This window comes from Olea europaea, chromosome 2 (genome assembly GCF_002742605.1).
Source record: "Olea europaea var. sylvestris chromosome 2, O_europaea_v1, whole genome shotgun sequence".
In the NCBI taxonomy this organism is placed as follows: Eukaryota; Viridiplantae; Streptophyta; class Magnoliopsida; order Lamiales; family Oleaceae; genus Olea; species Olea europaea.
This window is the reverse complement of record NC_036238.1, coordinates 25,407,375-25,415,678: the sequence shown is the minus strand read 5'-3', so window position 1 is coordinate 25,415,678 and position 8,304 is coordinate 25,407,375.

The following is an 8,304-nucleotide window of genomic DNA, read 5'->3' as shown; positions in this document are numbered from 1 at the left end:
TTAGGGGGAATTTTCATTTAAAATATTTTATTGTGAGAATGTGTAGTTGAAAATGAGTTTAAGAAAAAATGAGTTGTGAAATAATGGTAGACAAGCATGCATCTATTTGGCAAATTAAACTAGATGGTCCACTACTTGTGCATGATATGAAAATTGAGAATTCCTTTGAATTTCGTGCTTAGTTGAATACTATTGTTGTCGGTGCGGAGCCCCATTAGGTCGAGTGCGGGCATCGACTCCAGCCCCAGAAATTTTGTTTGTATTTTTTTTTATTATTTATTTTTTTTTGTTTATTTATTAGCCTGTTCACTATCTTAGATATCTGCCTTTTTCTTGATTTTGCCGGGACCTTCTTCTCTCGTTTTGATTACAACAGGTTTGCCTGATTTTGGCTTTAATTTTGTTGTTTTTCATGTAAGATTTTTCTTTTTTAAGTATGATCGGATGCTAGATAATGTGTGAAATTGGTCGATTTTGTTGATATAGTGTGTTTTGGCATCTGGGTCGAGTGGATCAAGGGGTAAAATTAGGGGTTTATTGGGATATAGCTTGTCTATTCAATTTGGAGTTCGGTTATATTTATAATTTGGTGGATTTACTTTTTGGGATCTGAATTTTGGTTATGTTCGCCAATGGCATAAAGAATTTTTGCAAATTGAACATTTATATATATATATATATATATATATATATATATATATATATATATACACACACACACACACACATATATATACATATATATGTATACATATATATGTATGTATACATATATATGTATGTATATTTTTATTTTTTTTTGTCTTTTACATATGAAATGAAATTAGCACTTTGGATTTCGATTGCTCAAAGAGGCACGGACAGCAGACTTCAGGCTTCCAGTGGATATATATATATACACACACACACACACACATATATATACATATATATGTATACATATATATGTATACATATATATGTATACATATATATGTATGTATACATATATATGTATGTATATTTTTATTTTTTTTTGTCTTTTACATATGAAATGAAATTAGCACTTTGGATTTCGATTGCTCAAAGAGGCACGGACAGCAGACTTCAGGCTTCCAGTGGACTGTGAAATTGTAAGTTCAAGTTGCTTAAAATTTGAAAATATGATGAATTGCATTGTGAAATTGCGAGTTGGACGGTGAATTGTGAAATGTGAATTGCGCTGGATTGATAGTATATGTTGGTATTGCACTATGAATTCATTATTTGGAGTATTTTTTTTTATCATCACTAAATATATGACCTTGTTATTCATTATGGAACTTTTCTTTAAGCTTGTAGTAGAGAATCTTCCAATCACGTAGAACCATAACAACACTTCTTAATTTCATCAAATCTGCTCCAATCCTATGCATTATATGTTTTTCTTCATCTTGAATATTATTAATAATCAAACTCAAGTACCTAGTGCAATATCTCTTAAGTGCAACATAATCCTACTATAAGGTCCAAAAAATTATTGAGGACTCGAAGACAACACATTGTGACCATTATCGAGCATTTAGATGAAATAGAATTAATCTCATATGCCTAGTGAGAGAATAAAAGCTTCACAATGCTGACGTGGTATGAAAATCTCAAAATTTTTATCTTGCCCGCTGAGGCAGGAGATCAAGATTGTTATATGAAAACAAGAAAACTATAGATCCTTATATTTCGGGGAAAAAATAAAATAATTCAAGATTATACCTTCAAGAATTCTACTATCCAATTTTGACACACTTGAAGAACTCCCAATTTTCCACTCCACTGATCCTTGCGACGCCAATTAGCCACTCTTCAACCTCAGAGCGTAAATGCGCCCGACTAGCCGTTGTTGACGACAACCGAAATGGCAGTGCTATCAACTAATCTCACTTCTTCAATGCAGCCAAAAACTTCTTCGGTGAAATGTGAAATTGGAGTATTTTTTTATTATCACTAAATCCATGACCAAAATTCTTGACGTTCGGCGTCGAAAAAAGTTGCTTGCACTGAACTATAATCCTGGCTCTGTCCCTGGTTGTCTTGCGTCCTTGAGCTTACTATGTTTATGCTCATAGTGTTGAATGAGAATTGCTTAATTTAATTCACAAGAAAAACAAATAATAAAACGCATCTAGTTATTATACTCAACTTTCATTCTTGTTCAAACGTACAAAAACCTCCCCCATCATGCAAAATATGTGTTATGTTATTTCATCATTTTATCTTTTGCTTAACTATAAAATTTTGTTTCGTTCTCTCTCTCTCTTAAATCAATCCTTTCAAATCAAGATCTACTGGAAAATCTCTGAACTAGACTACTTACCATCCGAAAACTGGTTAGTTCATTTCAAAACGACATTTTCACCTCTAAAAAATTATTTATTAGATATTTTCCCCCAGTTCAATTCCAACATGATTTATTTCTTTTGATTCTTAACCATTTAACTTTTATGATTGATGTCCGTCAATTTTTAAATAATGCTTTTAGGGGGTGTTTGAGCCACATTATTTTGGTAATAATACATTCTTGAATAGTGTATTGATGAGAAATGTGTGGTTAAAAAATGGGTAATTGGCGCAAAACGTCCCTACCTTTCAACTTCATTGTGTAAAACGTCCTCACCTTTCATTTTTTGGCATTTTTGCCCTCAAATCAACCTTTCGTTGCGATGAAGGTCCTTCCGTCCAATTGCCATCCATTTTGCCGTTAATTAAAGAGAGAGACTCAATTTCTTGCTGGTCAACAGGGGTAAAATCGTCCTCACCCAACTGAACCCTTCTTCCCGCCTTCTACGTAGTCCACATAGTAACAGTAGCTGAAAAATTGGTGTGAAAATACATTAAATTATTATATTAAATGAAGCAAAAAACTGTCGTGAAGAACATATATGGTGAAATCCAACCACCAGGTCTACCATTGTTGCTCTAATGTTGGGTTTCTAGAAAAATGTAGCAAGACATGTATTGAATGGGTGGTCAATTTATAAAGACAACTACTAGGTTTTCATTTCTAGTTTATGCTTATTGTGACCATGGGGTAAATGGCGAAGATCAAGTGGAAATGGGTGCTGTGTATTTATCATTTCAGTGGTACTTGCTCATTTTGGCTTATTGGTGAAGATGACGGGTCCTGTTCACTTTTTTTGGGAATTTAATGAACATTGCGTTAATAATCCCTACGTAGTTATAATTTTTCTTAAGACATCCCTACCTATAAAAAGTATTGGCGATTGACGTCCCTACCTTTTAGAAAAATTTGCGAATAACGTCCCTACCTTTTAAAAAAATTTTGGTGAGAGCGTACCCTGTTTTCTTCCATATACCACCTGTTGATACACACCAACTCAAAAGTCCCCAAATATACAATTCTATCACAGAATTTGAGCACAATTCATCCACCAATTGACCGAAAACTGAAACAAAAATAACCACTACCTGTTGAAGCTAAGATAAACGAAAACTGAAGCAAAAATAGATACAATTCATTTCAAATGTGCAAAATATCCACTCTGCAGCCAACATAAGTTCTGAACATCAAAAATAGGTTCCTAAACACCAAAAACAGGTTCCTAAAGTGCTATATTGTATCCACTACCTGATGACAATTTGTGCACTGAATAACAAAAACAAAAGCCAAAAAATTAATAAAACTTGGCAGAGAGTTTTCATCCTAACAAGGTGCTGGAGGTGGGTTGATCATTGCCGGGCTTTCTCAAAAACGGAAGAAACATGTTGTTCCTTGAAATCCTATGTAACAATAATAAACTTTATCAGAATTCTACACATACACTCAATCATGCAAAGCACCAAAATATGAAATGGAAAACGAAAATACCGACAAATAATGATTCTTACCGTCGCGTCGCTTGTTGGAAAAACTCTCAACGTAGGTTTCCACTACGCCGACTGCTGATATGCGCCCATACGAGAGGAGAATGGAGGAAAAATTGTAGAAATGGAAGATAAATGGAAATTTTTGAAGAACTAGAAGGGAATGGAATGGGAATTGCCTCTTGTTGTTCGAAGAAAAAGATGAAAATGAAGGGTTCAATTGGGTGAGGATGATTTTACCCCTGTTGACCAGCAAGAAATTGAGTCTCTCTCTTTAATTAACGGCAAAATGGATGGCAATTGGACGGAAGGACCTTCATCGCAACGAAAGGTTGATTTGAGGGCAAAAATGTCAAAAAATGAAAGGTGAGGACGTTTTACACAATGAAGTTGAAAGGTAGGGACGTTTTGCGCCAATTACCCGTTAAAAAATAAGGAAATTTTTTTGATCTGCGTGTAATATTATTTTATTGAAGAATGTGTGGTTGAAATGATGTTAAATTATTGTTTAAGAATGTATTTTTTTAGAATAATGTGGCTCAAACATGCCCTTAATAAGAACAGAGCATAGTATTTAGTTCTTCATTCTAAATGAGGATAATTTCAAATTTTACCTTTTCTTAAAAAAATTATGACATCTTAATAATTTTGGTCAAAATTAATTGTTTTTTTATTTTGAAAATTGTATAAAATAATCTAAAATTTAACTAGCAAAAGAAAAAGAAGAAAATCTAAACAATCCAAACAACTTCTTGTGTTTTACTTAAAGTACTCTTGTTATATTGCTAAAATTACTTCGAAGTTGATTGTTAAAATTATTTTCTCAAGAAGGATATGGTAAATAACTTTAAAAATGCAACATGCAATATCTTTGAAAGTCGAGCAAATCAACATTACTTTCATCTTATGAAACAAATATTTATAGGAGTAAAGAATTTCAACTATCTGATTATCAAAATCAGAAAAATATAAACCAAAATCTGAAACTATTTGATAATTTCTTTTACTAAGAAATAAAGTTCAATAATTTAAGATACTCAAAGAATGATCCTTCAACATAAAAATCAACAAGTAAATTACTTGAATTCAAGATAAATGAGAAACACAAAAATTAGTTGACCCTTTTATTTTTTCAGTTCCGTTACATATATATAATAGGTTTACACAATGATTTATATATACATGATTTTATGAGATATAATTGAGTTAAAAAGATTTCAACCAAATAATAATAATTAAAAAAATTCACACTTTTTGACACATCATCTATATGTAAATCATTATATAAATGTTTATGTACAAATAATATTATTCCTATTTTTTGCTCCAATTTTGAATTTAATTGCCCGTGTTAGGTTATCGATTACCAATCTCAACTCGGGTTGCCTCCCTAGTGGGCCCAAATGTAAATTTATTTTCTTGCATCTTGAATTACTTGTCAAAGACGATGAATTTTCATGTTAATTTTAAATTTATTGCCCATCCTTTTGTGTATTTCTAAACTTCACTTTAAGATAGTTAAATTATGTTAAGTGCACGTGTATAAATAAAACATTTTATGGCTTTCTTGGTGCTCTAGTGACGGATCATGCCTTTAACTATTGTGAAAATTTCATAAATAAGAGTTTAAGTATTACACATTTCAAAATCAAGAAAATAAGTTTTAAACTTCAAAAACTAGATTTTTATTTATTTATGATTTAATTAATTAATTAAATATTTTAGGTCACAGATTTATATAATTTGATCACAAATTAACGATTTAATTCGCCACTTATAATTTTTTTTGTCACAAATTAGAAATTTTATATTACAAATTATTTTATGGTCACAATTCAAAAAATTTATAGGTCATAGTTTGTTCCTCAATCACAAATGAAAAAATTTATGAGTCACGATTTATTTATTGATCATAAATCACAAATGTTACGAGTAACAACTTATTATACAATAATAAATTATCGAATTATCGATCATAGATGAACAAATTTTTAGGTCACTCATTATTTCTTAGTTACAATTTATATTTTTTATTGGTCACATATTATTTATCGTTCACAGATTAAAAAATTTAATAGTCACAGACAACCACGGTCACAACCACCATTGGAGCCAGCATAACAACAACCACCACCCCAACACCACCAACAAATCGAATCCAAAACTGTTGGCATCCCTAAACCGCGCATCATCACACCATCTCACCATCATCGCCGTCTCCATCCCACCACTATCATCTCAACCCGTATCGCCACCACCAGCTCTCCACCAACAAATCTGATCTTCACCATCACCGCCATCACCACCTCTACCATTTTCAACCAACCACACCCAAACCACCATACCAGCAACGATGATTTTAGAGACTTCCAAAATTGATACCGACACAGATCCACCAACATTCTAAAATCAAAACCATCATTACCCCACCGTAAATCCACACCGCTACCACCACCACAACCCGCGCAGCAACCACCAGCTCTCCACCAACAAATCAGATCTCTACCATCACTGTCATCATCACCTCCACCATTTTCAACCAACACCACACCTAAATCACATAGCATCAACGAGGATTTTGGAAACTTCAAAAATCGATACCAACGCAGATCCACCAACATTCGAAAACCAAAACCATCACCTCGCCGTAGATCCACCAATACCGACTCAAAGCACAGTTTACATCGATGATTGGGCATCCATGTCTTGGTGTCGTCCAAGTGTGCGAAGCGACGGTTGTTCGATGGCCTCGGAGAGACGATGGAGAAGGGAGGGAGAGGGAAAGTTACAGGTTTTGTGGGTAGTGCGTCGGGTTTTGATATTTTCCTAATTTTATTAGTTTATGTAAATAATTAATATATATATATATATATATATATATATATATTATTTATTTATTTATTTATTTATTTATTATTATTATTTTTTTGAATTATGAAATTTCCAACCTAATTTTAGAATATTGAATTTTTAGGGTATGGTTACGTGTAATTTCTACTTAACTATTTTAGGTATTTTAACCTTCATCAAATACAAAATTAAAGATAATGTTTGGCGGATATTTTGATTTTTTTCCTTCCTTTTTTTGTTTAATTATAGGTAAAATTGTGTTTTCCAATAAAAAAAAATCGAGTTTTTCTAATAGAAGATAAGGGTAAAATTGTTCAATGCGACTAGAGTGCTACAAATGTTGAAAACTAATAATAATAATTTGGGGGCTGCACCTGCCAAAATAATTGGTTGAGGACTTACGTGCTACACATTGGACCCAGCCGTAACTTACCCTTCCTAATTCATATTTAAATATTCAAAATGTTAGCATTTGGTGAGTACTTACTCGACTGTTTGTTGACTAATTGCACATGCAATTTATTTAACTAGTTGTTAATCCTGATTTTTATTCCAAATCTATAGACCAAACAAACACAAATCATTGTACATTCACACAATCCAATTATTTGTTGGATGTTAAAGCCACTTTCTTTGACTAAAGGGGCAAGCAATTTTCTTCATAGCACTTCATGGTCATCTTTGCATTCAATGCTCAATTTAAAGATTGGATTGGATTTGATGAGATTTTCACTCTGCAGCCGTAAATTGTAAAGAGAAAGGCATTCAAATTTTGTTGACATTTTGGTGTGTAATTAGTGTGATGAGTGGCAAATCTTCCTATAAATGGAGGATGAAATCGAAGAGGAATGTAGTAGAAAATTGAGAGGAAATTGAAAGCAATGAGTAGAGAAAAAATAGTGAGTCGAAGGATAAAATTATAGAGAGAGAAATATTGTCTTTTCCTAAGTATTTCCTACTTAGTTTCACTTGTTACACGTGAGATTAATTGTTGTTATCTCCTAGAATTTAAATAGTGTTATTGTAATTTTCTTGCTATAGTGAAATCCTCCTATACTTGTCTGTGGGCGTAGTGAAAATTGGGTAAACCACTTAAATATTTGTGCTCATTTTTGCTACATTTTCTTATTTCCATTTTCGTCACAAGCCAAACTTGATCCACAATTTTTTAACAGTGATATCAGAGCAAGGTTTTGTATAGGGTCTTCATTTACTATTTACATACATGTTACTATTTTCAGTCATAGTATTGGTGAGCTAAATAGCGATGAAGTATGAGATTGAACAGTTTAATGGGAACAATTTCTCATTGTGGAAAATGAGAATAAAAGCGACTTTGAGAAAAGATAAGTGCTTAGCGACAATTGGATAGATGCCCGTGGGGTCACTGACGATGGCTAGTGGAACGAGATGGATGGCAATGCAATTGCTAATTTGTACCTAGCATTTGCCGATGAAGTACTATCAAGTGTGGTGGAGAAAAAGACGGCCAAAGAAATATGGGATATGCTGATGAAACTGTACGAGGCCAAATCGTTACATAACAAAATCTTCTTAAAGAGAAAGCTTTACACCTCTTGGATGATGGAATCAAATACGGTGACGACCACAACAGCA